The 17510-nt window shown below is 40.9% G+C and overlaps 1 pseudogene across 1 annotated transcript in view; it reads right to left on the bottom strand.

Annotated features, from left to right (window-relative positions):
- LOC311232697 (E3 ubiquitin-protein ligase DTX4-like) overlaps window positions 1–17510 on the bottom strand; it is a 64373-nt pseudogene that overhangs the window by 43926 nt on the left and 2937 nt on the right. The window lies entirely within an intron of this gene.

Here is a 17510-nt window from a genome sequence, read left to right on the forward strand (position 1 = left end):
TGCTAGCGGTGTGGCGTAATTGGCCGAATCGACTGTCAATCAAAATGGTTCCATTGCATTGGTTGAAAGCTCTGGTTGAGAGAATGGTATCCCGCTGCAGGCCGCCAGAATGGTTCCATTGCATTGGTTGAAAGCTCTGGTTGAGAAAATAGTATCCCTCTGCAGGCCGCAAGACGATACTGGGAGAGAGATAGTGATACCATAAACATATTTCTTGATGTTTCCTTTTTTTAAGTAAGTAAAGAGGCCTACAAATACAAACATACACATACAAATATACAGTAGTTTCATTAAAATAAAAATAAAAAATAAAATAAAAAAAATATACAAAAAAAATACAAATACTTATATAAAAATATACAAATATCGGTATCGGTATCGGCCGATAGTGTTAGTTGAACAATCGGTATCGGCGGCCAATTTTCATATCGGTGCATCCCTACTAACTAGTCAGAGCTAGCATGAGGAGGACTGTGGCTAACTAGTCAGAGCTAGCATGAGGAGGACTGTGGCTAACTAGTCAGAGCTAGCATGAGGAGGACTGTGGCTAACTAGTCAGAGCTAGCATGAGGAGGACTGTGGCTAACTAGTCAGAGCTAGCATGAGGACTGTGGCTAACTAGTCAGAGCTAGCATGAGGAGGACTGTGGCTAACTAGTCAGAGCTAGCATGAGGACTGTGGCTAACTAGTCAGAGCTAGCATGAGGAGGACTGTGGCTAACTAGTCAGAGCTAGCATGAGGAGGACTGTGGCTAACTAGTCAGAGCTAGCATGATGACCAGCGAGGACTGTGCAGAGAAAGGACTCTACCGATCGATTGCCAAGTAGGAAACAGGACTAGGGTTCCAAAAGTCACAACTAACTCTTCTATCTCTCTAACTCATCTCTCTCTAACTCTTCTCTCTCTAACTAGGTAGATAGTGGTGAGAGCACTAACTATAATCACAGTTAGATAGTGGTGAGAGCACTAACTATAATCACAGTTAGATAGCGGTGAGAGCTAGGGATGTCCCGATCCGATCACGTGCTTTTCAGAGGATCGGGATCGGGATTTTTTTTTAATAAAAATCGGCAGTCAAAAAAAGATTTTTTTTTCAACAAACATGACCATGTTCACGTCTTAAACTCATACGGAGGCCTTAGTTTTGGTTTTAAATTACATATAATATATCATTAATGTATTTATTGTCACACAGAGCAGAATAATTGTCCACAACAAACACATCCCCTTTAATTTACACCGTTGCAACAAACACATTCCCTTTAATTTTAGACGCTCACATCACAACAACACGTTGCTCCCCGAAACACGGTTATCCACTGACTTGAGCAGCTGCTAGAGGTTTGTAAGTAACTAAGCATTTTAAAATAGAAAGTCAAGTCAGTCCAACAGCAATTGCAATGTTTGCAAGGAGGACATTTCGCGTGGAGGAAAAACTCATGAAGCAGCAGGAGGCGGAGTTTTCAGACTAACTTTTCAGATAACGGCAATTATTTGCTGTGTGACTGAGGATTATCGTCTGCGTTTCAGACCAGAATGGAGCTAATCATTACGTAAGTCGAACACTGAATGTATACTAATGTGCAAACATATATTGAAACTTTTAATATTTCTCATATGAAGCACATATGAATGTAATAACAAGAGCCGCCGCGCTCGCGCCCCGGACTATAGGCAACAGAGGGGCTTCTTGCTCCGCCAGTTTCTGACACAAATGCGTCAAAATTGATTACTAATGTGTAGGGCTGCAACTAATGACTAATTTGGTAGTCGACTAATATGCCGATTATTTTTTCGATTAGTCGACTAATCGAAAACCAATGTAAACAACAACAAAAAAAATAAAAATAAAAAAGGGTTTTTTTTTTTTTTCTTTTTTTTTTTAATTACCTATCTTTGTGAAAGTGGCTTCTCAGCTCTGGTCCAGCTGAAGACAGAGCAGAGGAACAGATTGGACATTGAGCATGACCTCAGAGTTGCTTGTCTACCATCACCCCAGACTTTGAGACTCTTGTCAGGAGTCGGACCAAACAACAACATCATAACATGATGATCCCATAGCAAATTAAAATAATGACTCATGAAACATTTGAATTTGGATCTTTAAGCCACTTTAAATGAAAATGTATTTGAAGAACAATACAGCAATCACTCATAACAAGATAAATAAATTAAATAATACAAATTAAAGTGGAAGTGTACTTTAAATAACTTTTGTTTGCTGTGTGTGAGAGGAGTCCGTGTGTGTGTGTATGTGTGTGTGTCTTACTCTGATCGCTGTGTGAGTGAGAGGAGTGTGTGTACTGTGTAATTTGTGTGTGTGTCTTACTCTGATCGCTGTGTGAGTGAGAGGTGTGTACTGTGTAATTTGTGTATGTGTGTGTGTCTTACTCTGATCGCTGTGTGTGAGTGAGGAGTGTGAATGTGTGTGTCTTACTCTGATCGCTGTGTGTGAGAGAGAGGAGTGTGAATGTGTGTGTGTCTTACTCTGATCGCTGTGTGTGAGTGAGAGGAGTGTGTATGTGTGTGTGTCTTACTCTGATCGCTGTGTGTGAGTGAGAGGAGTGTGTATGTGTGTGTCTTACTCTGATCGCTGTGTGTGAGTGAGAGGAGTGCGTGTGTAATGTATTGTGTGTCTAGTCTGATCATCATCTCCTGCAGGGGAACAATGTTTTCAATGTCCAAAATTTGCTATGGGATCATCATGTTATGATGTTGTCTGGAACCCTGAGAAGCCACTCTCACAAAGATAGGTAGTGCACAAAAAAAAAAAAAAAAAAATTAAATAAATTTTTTTTTAATGACTAATCGACGCAACAATTTCTCGTCGACGATTTTTTTATAATCGACGTCGTCGATTATGTCGACTAATCGTTGCAGCCCTACTAATGTGAAAGATCGGATCGGGAACGATCGGAATCGGTAGATATTTAAAATCACATGATCGGGATCGGATCGGGAGCAAAAAAAGGCGATCGGGACATCCCTAGTGAGTAGGGATGGGTACCGAATTCTGTACTTTTGAGGTACCGAACCGAAACACGTCGGTACTACCGAGTATCGAATCAAGTGAGAAACCAAAAAAAAAAAAAAAAAATAAAAAATTTGTTACTTTTTTTTTTCTTTTTTTTTTACTTTTTTCTTTTCATGTCAACGTTCACACGCACAATATATGCTTAACCTAGGATTTGACTTGATTCAACAACAAAGCAGTCAGAGCAATGACAAGCCGAAAACTGTCGAAATTGTAGTTATTTGAAGTTTGGATTTTTTTTTTACGACTGAGGTAGGTAAATAAAATTTCTTGAGACTAAAGTACAGAAAAAAGGTACCGTTGGGTACCGGTATCGATTCACAGGTACCGGTACCGGTATCGGTTCAAATGTGAAAGGTACCCATCCCTACTAGTGAGAGCACTAACTATAATCACAGTTAGATAGTGGTGAGAGTACTAACTATATAATCACAGTTAGATAGTGGTGAGAGCACTAACTATAATCACAGTTAGATAGTGGTGAGAGCACTAACTATAATCACAGTTAGATAGTGGTGAGAGCACTAACTATAATCACAGTTAGATAGTGGTGAGAGCACTAACTATATAATCACAGTTAGATAGTGGTGAGAGCACTAACTATAATCACAGTTAGATAGTGGTGAGAGCACTAACTATAATCACAGTTAGATAGTGGTGAGAGCACTAACTATATAATCACAGTTAGATAGTGGTGAGAGCACTAACTATAATCACAGTTAGATAGTGGTGAGAGCACCAACTATAATCACAGTTAGATAGTGGTGAGAGCACTAACTATAATCACAGTTAGATAGTGGTGAGAGCACTAACTATATAATCACAGTTAGATAGTGGTGAGAGCACTAACTATAATCACAGTTAGATAGTGGTGAGAGCACTAACTATAATCACAGTTAGATAGTGGTGAGAGCACCAACTATAATCACAGTTAGATAGTGGTGAGAGCACTAACTATATAATCACAGTTAGATAGTGGTGAGAGCACTAACTATAATCACAGTTAGATAGTGGTGAGAGCACTAACTATAATCACAGTTAGATAGTGGTGAGAGCACTAACTATATAATCACAGTTAGATAGTGGTGAGAGCACTAACTATATAATCACAGTTAGATAGTGGTGAGAGCACTAACTATAATCACAGTTAGATAGTGGTGAGAGCACTAACTATAATCACAGTTAGATAGTGGTGAGAGCACTAACTATAATCACAGTTAGATAGTGGTGAGAGCACTGAGCACTAACTATAATCACAGTTAGATAGTGGTGAGAGCACTAACTATATAATCACAGTTAGATAGTGGTGAGAGCACTAACTATAATCACAGTTAGATAGTGGTGAGAGCACTAACTATAATCACAGTTAGATAGTGGTGAGAGCACTAACTATAATCACAGTTAGATAGTGGTGAGAGCACTAACTATATAATCACAGTTAGATAGTGGTGAGAGCACTAACTATAATCACAGTTAGATAGTGGTGAGAGCACTAACAATATAATCACAGTTAGATAGTGGTGAGAGCATGAGAGTGATGAGAATATTGAACCAATGACTGTTGGTTCGACTCCTGACTGCGTTTGTTTTGGACTTTTGCAGATACAACACGTAAATATATTTACTTATGGCTATAACATAACGTACATTATGTATCATTTTTTCATGTGGTCGATTAGTACTTTATTTACGTTTTCTGATGAGGCCGTGTCGGTCGAGGAGGTGCCTGGATGCACAAATAAAAGACACTTTAGAAGCCTGATGTTGCCAAGCAAGGCCAAGTTGCCAAGCAAGGCCAACATTCCACTACACTCAACAACACAAGAACGACGCGCCAATATTCTACATCATCGCACTCGACCACAGCTGTTCTGCACCAGTCCTCCTCTCAGCTCCTTAATCTCTGTCAACACCGTCTCCATCAACATTTAGTTTTTCATGCCAGCAAAGTTGGTTGCCTGAAAGGTGGCGAGCAGGTGTCTGGTACGCTCTAGGTTTAAAGGGCTTCTTCTTTAAATGGTCAAATGGTAAGCGGTGCATTTATATAACAGCTTTTATCCAAAGTAGGGCTGGGCGATATAACGATAACGATAAATATCGCGATATATTTTAATAATCGATATCGAATATCGAAATTTAAAAAAAATCAAAAAATCGTTTTTTTTTATATATATATATATATATATATTTTTTTTTTTGACCTGCAACAGGGCAGTTTTAAAACCAGAGACAGTGGACAGACTTGTCTTTCGTACCTGCAACTTAAAGTAATGGCGTTGCTTGTCCAAATGACAATACTGACCAAATTGAGATTTATTTTTCTCTTGTCCATTTATTTTGTTTGCTTTCTAATTTAAAATACAGTTTGAAACCGTCTGTACACAGTAGGCTATGTGTGCTAGCAGAGCTAGACTCCAGTCACGAGTCACAGTGCGGTGGTTTGTCCACCAACAAAGCGCCAAAAGATCGAAAATAAACTAGCAGAGCCAGAACTGTTCAACTCCCCTGGAGCCACAGCCAGCAGAGAAGCCGGTTTACTTTAGCTTTCAAACCAGCTGCAGCCTGAGAACTGGAGTGTGAGGGGATGTAACACTAAAGATGGTGGCAATGACAAAGAATTGCTGCAAAATAAACATACATCTGTTGTTAAAAAAAAAAAAAAAAAAAAATGTAATACTTTTTAACAATTCGATAATTATCGATATCGAGAAATATGATAACATTATCATATCGTTATCGCAATATGATTTTTTCCCATATCGCCCAGCCCTAATCCAAAGCGCTAAATACAATTCGTCCCTCACATCTTTTACCCGCTCACTCGCTCAACACACCGACGGCGGAGGTGACCATGCAAGGTGGCGACCTGTTCATCGGGAGCAGTCAGGGGTCAAGTGTCTCGCTCAAGGACACTTCGACGCGCTGGATTACCAGACGACTTGATCGGTCGACAAAGTCCTATGACTCTTCATTGAATGAACATTTTTAGTACAAGGAGGACTCTCTCCGTCTCTCTCTCTCTCTGTCTCTTATCGGTGTGTCTCTCTCTCTCTCTGTCTCTATCTGTGTCTCTGTCTATGTGTCTCTCTGTCAATTCAATTTCAATTCAATTCAAATGGGGCTTTATTGACATGGGAAACATACGTTTACAAGCCAGTGTTAAAACAAACAAAACAAAACAGTCAAACAGAGAAATCAGAAGAAATCAGTACAGTACAGAAGGAATTTTTCTCTGTCTCTATCTATCTGTCTGTCTCTCTGTGTCTCTCTGTCTCTTATCTGTGTGTCTCTCTCTCTGCCTCTATATGCGTGTGTATCTCGTCAAAGCACGAGCTTAGTAAACTCCAGCTCACTCAAAATAGAGCTACCGACTCACTCTTCACTGCTCTATAAGGAATAGTGTGGAGGGAATGCATGCTAGACTGTCGTGGATGAGGGTGGAGGAGACTAGCATGCAGTTTGATTAGGTTTTTAAAGAACATTTGTACCTTGGGTAAACCAATGATAGACATGACCATAATACCAGATATGCTTCAAGTAGTCGCTTCACCCTACCTCTGCCTAGAACCAACGCTCTAAAGAAAACGGCAATGTATATTTTTTGGTGAGTTCTTTGTTTTTTTGTGGAAGTAGCCCTTCTTAAAAATGCATGAACATTCACTGATAATTGGTCTGTAGTGGAGTCTACAAGGTCTACATTGCCGGACCTTGTAGACTGACATAATTCTGTGCATAGTTTAGTCTACACAGGCCATATTTCAAATAATCAAAATCTTACTTCATTCATCTTAAACATTCTTGATTTGGGGGATTGGTAGTTCCCATGAAATCTGAAGTTGTTCAAACGACAACAGCGATCCACCTTGAATTAAATCACACAGCCGTGTTGGCTGTGTCACAGTCACGAAAGGGGCTACTTAATTCATTAATCCAATCCACTTTATTTATAGAGCACATTTAAAAACAACAAAGTTTACCAAAGTGCTGTACAAGTCCCACAACATAGAATTAAAAAAAAATACAATTTTTTTTTAATTCGAAGCTTCGAATTAAAATCGAAGCTCGGCCCCGAAGCTTCGATTGCCAAAAAAAATTCGAAGGTCAGCCCTAATGTATATAGAGCCATAACATATTGGAATAGGATCCCATTACATATTATACGGACGGAAAACAAGGACAGTTTCAAAAAGAAACTTAAAGGAGCCATAATCCGGAAGGAAATTAATATATGTCATGCATGAGTGTAGCTGCAGCCATGTTATCCAAAACTTCTTCGGTTTACTTTGCGTGTTTTCTTTTCTTTTTAAAAGGTATGGTGAAATTGATGTTTTAGTAACATTGATGAGCAATTCTTAAAAAGATTCACTTTTAAAAACAATCTTAAATTGTATTTAACACTGTAAAGTATTTTGTTTATTTGCTTGCATGTAATTTTAGCCATCTTAATTGTTAGTTTCATTGTGCATTGTGTGTCGAGTACTGACTTTTAATAATTCTGTTTTGCAATAATAATTGTTTTTGTACGTTTTTTTGTGTGGACCCCAGGAAGACTAGCTGGTTGCCATGGCACCAGCTAATGGGGATCCGTAATAAAATCAAATCTCTCTCTGTCTATCTGTGTCTCTCTCTCTCGTTCTTTCTCTCTATTTTCCACTCCACTGAACTCATAATAGTCAGAGCCCCTCCCATTACTGCTCAAAACCCCTCTCATACACCCCTCCTGTCTGTCTGTCCGCCTGCGTGTGTGTGTGTGTGTGTGTGTGTGTGTGTGTGTGTGTGTGTGTGTGTGTGCGTCTCACAGCCACAATACTCACATCTGTTCCCCCAAATTCAACAATGAAGTAAAAAGAAAGAGGGAGGGAGAGATACAGAGGGATAGAGAGAGATGTATAAAGAGAAAGAGAGAAAGAAAGAGAGACAGAGATGGAGAAAGAGAGAGAGGGGAGACAGAGAAAGAGGGAGAGAGACAGACGGAGAAAGACAGACACAGAGAGAACCGAGATATTGAGAGACAGACAGAGACAGATGGAGAGAGGTGGAAGAGAGACAGGGAGAGATGGAGAGAGAGATGGAGAAAGAGAGAGAGAGAAAGAAAGAGAGAGAGACAGAGATGGAGAAAGAGAGAGAGGGGAGCCAGAGAAAGAGAGAGGGGAGACAGAGAAAGGGGGAGAGAGACAGACGGAGAAAGAGAGAGACAGACACACAGAGACAGAGACAGACAGAAACAGAGAGAACCGAGATATTGAGAGAGAGAGAGAGAGACAGAGACAGAGAGATGGAAGAGAGACAGAAAGAGAGAGAGAGAGACAGAGGGAGAGGGAGAGAGATGGAAGAGAGACAGAAAGAGAGACAGAGACAGAGGGAGAGAGATGGAAGAGAGACAGAAAGATAGAGAGAGAGACAGAGACAGAGGGAGAGAGATGGAAGAGAGACAGAAAGAGAGAGAGAGAGACAGAGGGAGAGATGGAAGAGAGACAGAAAGAGAGAGAGAGACAGAGTCAGACAGAGAGAGGGATGGAAAGAGAGACAGAAAGAGAGAGGGAGAGAGAGACATCAGCAGAGGGGAGGCCAGCTGTCAAGAGAATATTATGACTAGTACTAAGCTCAATAATCTGCTGGGTACTCGCTAATATCCCACTTAAAACCTTGGGATATGGTGTTTATATGCAATTTCATATCCCTATTAGCTACCCATATGCCCGTATTCACGAGAGAAGAGCATGCTTGTGCAGTACAGTAGTCGATATACAGGGGCGATATTTTGTACATTTGACAGAAGATGATGAAACTAGATAGATCATAATCACTTCCTGCTGGTTTACCCAGAAAGGGGCTAAATAGAGCTGTTCGCTGACGACGTCATGACAAATATGAAGCAGAAAGGAATGTAATCCTGGTCAGAACAACGTCGGGGCAGACTACAATATATTTGCATTTGTTAGCCCATGCTAGCGATCTAAACGATCAATCCATGCCAAAGATAGATATTGTAAAAGGTGAAAGACTCACACACTCACAGCCATGCTGCTGATTTGGCTAAATGATATCCAGCCGTTTTCGTTTGAAACTACTTTCAGTCAGGGGAGTGTCATGGTTTCTACCTTCTTGTATATATTTTGACCCGTTTCTCCGTATCGTCTTGTATATATTCTGACCCGTTTCTCTGTATCGTCTTGTATATATTTTGACCCGTTTCTCTGTATCGTCTTGTATATATTTTGACCCGTTTCTCTGTATCGTCTTGTATATATTCTGACCCGTTTCTCTGTATCGTCTTGTATATATTTTGACCCGTTTCTCTGTATCGTCTTGTATATATTTTGACCCGTTTCTCTGTATCGTCTTGTATATATTTTGACCCGTTTCTCTGTATCGTCTTGTATATATTCTGACCCGTTTCTCTGTATCGTCTTGTATATATTTTGACCCGTTTCTCTGTATCGTCTTGTATATATTTTGACCCGTTTCTCTGTATCGTCTTGTATATATTTTGACCCGTTTCTCTGTATCTTCTTGTATATATTTTGACCCGTTTCTCTGCATCGTCTTGTATATATTCTGACCCGTTTCTCTGTATCTTCTTGTATATATTTTGACCCGTTTCTCCGTATCGTCTTGTATATATTCTGACCCGTTTCTCTGTATCGTCTTGTATATATTTTGACCCGTTTCTCTGTATCTTCTTGTATATATTCTGACCCGTTTCTCTGTATCTTCTTGTATATATTTTGACCCGTTTCTCTGCATCGTCTTGTATATATTCTGACCCGTTTCTCTGTATCTTCTTGTATATATTTTGACCCGTTTCTCCGTATCGTCTTGTATATATTCTGACCCGTTTCTCTGTATCGTCTTGTATATATTTTGACCCGTTTCTCTGTATCGTCTTGTATATATTCTGACCCGTTTCTCTGTATCTTCTTGTATATATTCTGACCCGTTTCTCTGTATCTTCTTGTATATATTTTGACCCGTTTCTCTGTATCTTCTTGTATATATTTTGACCCGTTTCTCTGTATCGTCTTGTATATATTCTGACCTGTTTCTCTGTATCTTCTTGTATATATTCTGACCCGTTTCTCTGCATCTTCTTGTATATATTCTGACCCGTTTCTCTGCATCTTCTTGTATATATTTTGACCCGTTTCTCTGCATCTTCTTGTATATATTTTGACCCGTTTCTCTGCATCTTCTTGTATATATTTTGACCCGTTTCTCTGTATCTTCTTGTATATATTCTGACCCGTTTCTCTGTATCTTCTTGTATATATTCTGACCCGTTTCTCCGTATCGTCTTGTATATATTTTGACCCGTTTCTCTGTATCTTCTTGTATATATTTTGACCCGTTTCTCCGTATCTTCTTGTATATATTCTGACCCGTTTCTCTGTATCTTCTTGTATATATTTTGACCCGTTTCTCTGTATCTTCTTGTATATATTCTGACCTGTTTCTCTGTATCTTCTTGTATATATTTTGACCCGTTTCTCCGTATCGTCTTGTATATATTCTGACCTGTTTCTCTGTATCTTCTTGTATATATTTTGACCCGTTTCTCCGTATCTTCTTGTATATATTCTGACCTGTTTCTCCGTATCTTCTTGTATATATTCTGACCTGTTTCTCCGTATCTTCTTGTATATATTCTGACCTGTTTCTCCGTATCTTCTTGTATATATTCTGACCCGTTTCTCTGCATCTTCTTGTATATATTTTGACCCGTTTCTCTGTATCTTCTTGTATATATTCTGACCCGTTTCTCCGTATCGTCTTGTATATATTTTGACCCGTTTCTCTGTATCTTCTTGTATATATTTTGACCCGTTTCTCCGTATCGTCTTGTATATATTCTGACCCGTTTCTTCCGCTGCGTCCTTTGCATTCTGTCGTGTCATTAAACCAGTGAGAGAGAAACGTTCCAAACATTCTAAATGCACTATTCGTTCCATCCCTTAACCCGTTCACTACCACACTACCAAAGGGTTAACCCCTTTCACTGCGACAATACAGAAGGTTAACCCTTTCACTGCCACGCGACAAAGGGTTAACCCTTTCACTAACACACCACAGGGAAAGGGTTAACCTCCTATAGTGTGGTAGTGAAAGGGTTAACCGACGTCCCAGTGGTTTTAACGTTACTGAATGTCTTCCGCTTGTTTGCGACGTGTAACCAGCTTATCGGGAGCCCCCCCCCCCCCCCTTGCTTGTCCAAATGACAATACTGACCAAATTTAGATTTATTTTTCTCTTGTCCATTTATTTGGTTTGCTTTCCAATTTAAAATACAGTTTGAAACCGTCTGTGTACACAGTAGGCTATGTTTGAAAATAAACTAGCAGAGCCAGAACGCGTGAATATTAAAGGCAACCAACTTGTGTTCGGCTTTTCTCTGATTGGCCGCGGCCCCCCGCCCCCACGCGCAGGCAAGCGCAGTCGTCCCACGTCCCAAATGAAATCCAAGGAGCGCCGCGGGCAACCAACTTGTGTACCATGGGCTGCTGTTCCAACGCACTTGTGTTGGGCTGCTGTTTCACTCGTGTATAAACAAAGCCCATACAGTTATGAAATGCGCTGAACTAGAAAGCGTAACGTTATTATGTTTCGCGTTTTTAACAACCAACTACCAGATTCACTTGTGTATAAACAAAGCCCATACAGTTATGAAATGTGCTGAACTAGAAAGCGTAACGTTATTATGTTTCGCGTTTTTAACAACCAACTACCAGATTCACTCGTGTATAAACAAAGCCCATACAGTTATGAAATGCGCTGAACTAGAAAGCGTAACGTTATTATGTTTCGCGTTCCATTGATTAACGCCATTACCTGCTGTGCTGTAGGAAGCAGAGGTACAGTAAGTTACAGTAGGTGTAGGTTACATGTTTAATCAAAGCCCATACAATTTTTTAGATTAATGATTGTGGATATAATATAGAAAACACATCATTATGATATTGTCAGAGGGAGAGGCATGACTTCGCGACAGCCATATTAGACACTCACTGTACATCAGTGTGGAACTGTAACGTTATATGTTATTTCGCCCGTGGAGGCTGCTGAGCCTGAAGCGCCGCCGGCTTTCGTGCGCCGCCGGCGGCTTGATACAGCTTCAGCAGCAGCAGCGGCGGTGCTCTGTTGTAGGAAGCCCTTCAATGACAGCGGCGCGCTCTCATATTTTGCGAATGCATAAACTATATCTTAAATTATGGCTATGTGTCTAATATGGCTGTCGCTTATCAATGACTTCGCGACAGCCATATTAGACACATCGCCATAATTTAAGATATAGTTTATGCATTCGCAAATATGAGAGCTCTGTCATTGAAGTGGGTGGTGGCAGCATTACTAACAGTAGCGATTTTTATTGTTTTGTCATGACCAAACATAATCCCAACATAGATAGGAGGTGTACTGTATGTCAAATGTCGGTCATGTGGTGGAAGAGTTTAGTACAGTCACACAACAGAACACCGCTGTAGTACAGTCACACAACAGAACACCGCTGGTTCGACCAGCGCTCCTGCCGCGTCTCTCTTGCCGCAAGGGCGTGTGCTAGTGGATTGATTGATTGGCCGTGTGGCCAATCAGAGAAACGCTGAACGAAAAGCTGAACACAAGTTGGTTGCCTTTAATATTCACGCAGCCAGAACTGTTGAACTCCCCTGGAGCCACAGCCAGCAGAGAAGCCTGTTTACTTTCGCTTTCAAACCAGCTGCAGCCTGAGAACTGGAGTGTGAGGGGATGTAACACTAAAGATGGCGGCAACGACAAAGAATGGCTGCGAAATAAACATACATCTGTTGTTTAAAAAAATATATATATTATACTGATGACAATATCGATAATTATCGATATCGAGTGATATAACATTATCATATCGTTATTAGGGCTGAGCGATTAATTGATTTTAAATCAAAATCGCGATTTGGAATGATGCAATTAGCAAATCGCAAAAAAAAAGAAAAATCGCAAATCTTTTTTTTTTTTTTACCAGGAAGTCCCATTGAGATACAAGATTGGTTTGGGAGAGGGAGGTAAGGGGTTTTAGATTGTGTTGTTGTGAAGTTTAGACTTCAGAGAGGGAGAGTAAAGTACAGGAATAAATGGTACCGTTGGGTACCGGTATCGATTCCCAGGTAAAAAGAAACATTTTCAGGCCGCATTTTACAATAAACCTCTGTGGGTGTGGGGCTGCTTAAAAAAATTATAATCGCAAATTTAAATCGCAATCGCAATATCGGTCAGAAAAATCGCAATTAGATTATTTCCCAAAATCGTGCAGCGGCAGCCCTAATCGTTATCGTGACATTTTTGGCCCGGCCCTAGTCTCTGATGACCTCCTGAGTCTCCTCCGCTGTGTGAAAGGTTCCCAGGATGATAACGTCGTTCCTTCCGTCTAAACCGGCTAATCTCAGAGATCCATGTCTCAGAGTTTCTACCGCTCTGTTCCTCTGTTACGGGCAGCTGTGTGTGTGTGCGTGGGTGTGTGTGTGTTTTAGGGTGGTAGTATGGGTTAAAGAATGTGTATGACTCCAGTCATTTACAGCTGTTGCGGAACATCACACAGTGTTGGCCTACACACACACACACACACACACACTACACACTATAGCCACACTCGTTATCTACTCCCAGATTATCTTAGGCAGAGGTTAGACTAGTGTATTCCTGGCGTTTTTTTATACGTTTTTGACGACGTATGATGTCCTATCTACACAGAAACGCGTATTTTGGCGTTTTTTTGTGGATACGGCTGAAACGCAAAATTGTGTTTGCGTTTGGAGATACGCAAAAAAACGAGTCGACAAACAGCGTGTAGTCAGCACGCTAGCCGTTGTTGCGAAAACGCCCATGCGCAGTAGATACCATCTGCGTGCCCTTCCGGTGACAGCAGAGTGTGTGTGTGTTGGCGTAGAGCTCCGTGTCCCAAATAGCTTCAGCTACCATGTGTTGTCAAGTTATTGTTATAAGGACCCCAGTCCAAGCTACAACAGTCTGCATTCCCTTAACAATTGTTTGTATTGAGCTGTATTGTATTGTACCCATATGCAATATGTTAAATAAAGTTTACATCCATTCATTCTGCTAGCATTACCGATGGCATGAGCAGCTGGCTAACGTGAGCTATCAGGATTCAGACCCTGTTAGCTCAGAGTTCCTCTTTCAACTTAAGAAGCATTAAACAAAATGGCCCAGTCATCTATTCACCTTTGTTTAATACACACAGCGTTGTCTCTAATGTTATCTAACTACTGATAGCTCGCGATATCATCAGTTTTGATGCTGGCTAAGTAGCGTGAGCTAACGGTAGCTTCTAGCCACAATACTCCATTGACGTTAGCATGCAGCTAACAATGCTACAATGCATCCGATCGTTTTTTAGCCTAAACTATCCGCTCTTGGTGGTCACTTGTGTTGATGTTAGTTTTGTTTCATCAACAAATGACAGGCAGAACACACAGTGAATGTATCCGTTTTGTTTATTGCACTTTTATTAGGCTTTGCTGAAAAAAGAATTGCTGCATTGAGCAAGATGGTGGCGCGGCATAGGCGCCTGCCTTATTTACATTTTCTTTGCTGGAGCTTCCAGGAAGTGTATTGGCACATTCGTTCTGATTGGTTGAAATTGCCTTCATGTTTGCCACCTACTGCCACCTACTGCTTTGGCAGTGTACTACATCAGTGTGCTCTGGTGACAAAACGAAAAAAAAACGAAAGTGTGACTCGAGGCGCATGACGTCGCGGCGATACGCGGCGATGCGTATAAGAAAACAATACGAAGATGATACGAAAGGTGTAACCTCAGCCTTAGCTGAGCTTCCAGAAAACCAAAAGGCAGATACATTATAACTTGGTTGGTATTTATTCCTCCGCACTGACTGATACACAACACAAGAGCGAGCAGCCAGAGTGATCAGCTGAGATACTTTAGTACAAAACTTAAATGTAGGAAATGAGTAGAGCCATATGAAATCCGTTTTATTTTTTTCCAAATTCCATTTAATTTTTTCCCAAATTCCGTTTTTTCCGTTTTAATATTTCAGAATTCTGTATTTTGCTTTGTACGCTCATTTTACCATCAGAAATAGTGTCTAATAAGTGGGAATGAATAAATGTCCACAATTTAATAAGATATAACAGTCCATTTAATAGGGCCGTCTTAAATACTTCGAAGCTTCGAAGCTTGGTTCGATGGGCATGGGATTCGAATATGAAAATTAAATTTGATTATTAAAAAATATAAAAATATAAATGATAGATATTTTTTTGCAAAATCAACTCTGCCTCTCTTTGTTAACTACAACAAGCAATGCTGTTTGTTATTTAAGATGAGGTCGGACTCGGCACTGACAGATTTGTGTTCATTGTGCTGCTTTTATAAAGCCTCAAATGATGGCTTACAATATTTCATGAAAGCAAAGTGTTTTGTTTGTCTAAGATTTAAAAAGGTTTAAACTTTACAGCACTGACAAAGTTGAACAAAGTGCTGTACAAGTCCCACAACATTCCATTTGTATTGCTCAATTCCGCGATTCCGTCCGCGATTCCGTGATCGCGGATTTCATATGGCTCTAGAAATGAGCTCCTTCTACTTCTCTTCCGTTACTCCAGAACTCCAACAAACACTAACTAGAAACTCTCCAGCGTTCTCACTGAGTCCCCAACACTCACCTCTGAACAGCTCTCTTAAAGCAACACTCACCTCTGAACAGCTCTCTTAAAGCAACACTCACCCCTGAACAGCTCTCTTAAAGCAACACTCACCTCTGAACAGCTCTCTTAAAGCAACACTCACCTCTGAACAGCTCTTAAAGCAACACTCACCTCTGAACAGCTCTCTTAAAGCAACACTCACCTCTGAACAGCTCTCTTAAAGCAACACTCACCTCTGAACAGCTCTCTTAAAGCAACACTCACCTCTGAACAGCTCTCTTAAAGCAACACTCACCTCTGAACAGCTCTCTTAAAGCAACACTCACCTCTGAACAGCTCTCTTAAAGCAACACTCACCTCTGAACAGCTCTCTTAAAGCAACACTCACATCTGAACAGCTCTCTTAAAGCAACACTCACCTCTGAACAGCTCTCTTAAAGCAACAGTCCTCCTCTGAACAGCTCTTAAAGCAACACTCACCTCTGAACAGCTCTTAAAGCAACACTCACCTCTGAACAGCTCTCTTAAAGCAACACTCACCTCTGAACAGCTCTCTTAAAGCAACACTCACCTCTGAACAGCTCTTAAAGCAACACTCACCTCTGAACAGCTCTCTTAAAGCAACACTCACCTCTGAACAGCTCTCTTAAAGCAACACTCACCTCTGAACAGCTCTCTTAAAGCAACACTCACCTCTGAACAGCTCTCTTAAAGCAACACTCACCTCTGAACAGCTCTCTTAAAGCAACACTCACCTCTGAACAGCTCTCTTAAAGCAACACTCACCTCTGAACAGCTCTCTTAAAGCAACACTCACCCCCTGAACAGCTCTCTTAAAGCAACACTCACCTCTGAACAGCTCTCTTAAAGCAACACTCACCTCTGAACAGCTCTTAAAGCAACACTCACCCTCTGAACAGCTCTCTTAAAGCAACACTCACCTCTGAACAGCTCTCTTAAAGCAACACTCACCTCTGAACAGCTCTTAAAGCAACACTCACCTCTGAACAGCTCTCTTAAAGCAACACTCACCTCTGAACAGCTCTCTTAAAGCAACACTCACCCCCTGAACAGCTCTCTTAAAGCAACACTCACCTCTGAACAGCTCTCTTAAAGCAACACTCACCTCTGAACAGCTCTCTTAAAGCAACACTCACCTCTGAACAGCTCTCTTAAAGCAACAGTCCTCCTCTGAACAGCTCTCTTAAAGCAACAGTCCTCCTCTGAACAGCTCTCTTAAAGCAACACTCACCTCTGAACAGCTCTCTTAAAGCAACACTCACATTTACATGTATTGCTACATCATACATACGTGCACACAAAGACCGATAGACACGCACGCACACATAAAGATTCTGTCTAGCAGTGCTACCCACTGAGCTACACGGGGAATGGAACCCCTAACCCTGGCAATGCCTTGCTCTAGCCCGCAGCCAGGTAACGGCGCCGGGGCACTGCCCCAAAAGACTAACGCCGATTTATTTTTGCACATAATCTCACACACATGATCCAAAGACTCTCAAAACGGCTTTGCGCCACATTGATTCAGTTTGACGGTTATTGAGAGTAGATGAGTTTGAATATTGTGTCTCTCTGATGAGATCACTGGCGGCGGCGGCCATACTATTCAAACTCATTTACTCTCGATAACCGTCAAACTAGATGAACGTGGGTAAAAGCGGTTATAGAGTTCTTGCGCGCGGCGTGTGAGATTATGTGCAAAATAAATCGGCGTTGTTTTTTTTTGGTGAAGTGCTCATTAAAACCCTTTCACTCTGCCGCACTACCAGACGGTTAACCCTTTCACTGCCACAATACACAC

Source organism: Notolepis coatsorum (genome assembly GCF_963971535.1).
Source record: "Notolepis coatsorum genome assembly, contig: SUPER_7_unloc_1, whole genome shotgun sequence".
In the NCBI taxonomy this organism is placed as follows: domain Eukaryota; kingdom Metazoa; phylum Chordata; class Actinopteri; order Aulopiformes; family Paralepididae; genus Notolepis; species Notolepis coatsorum.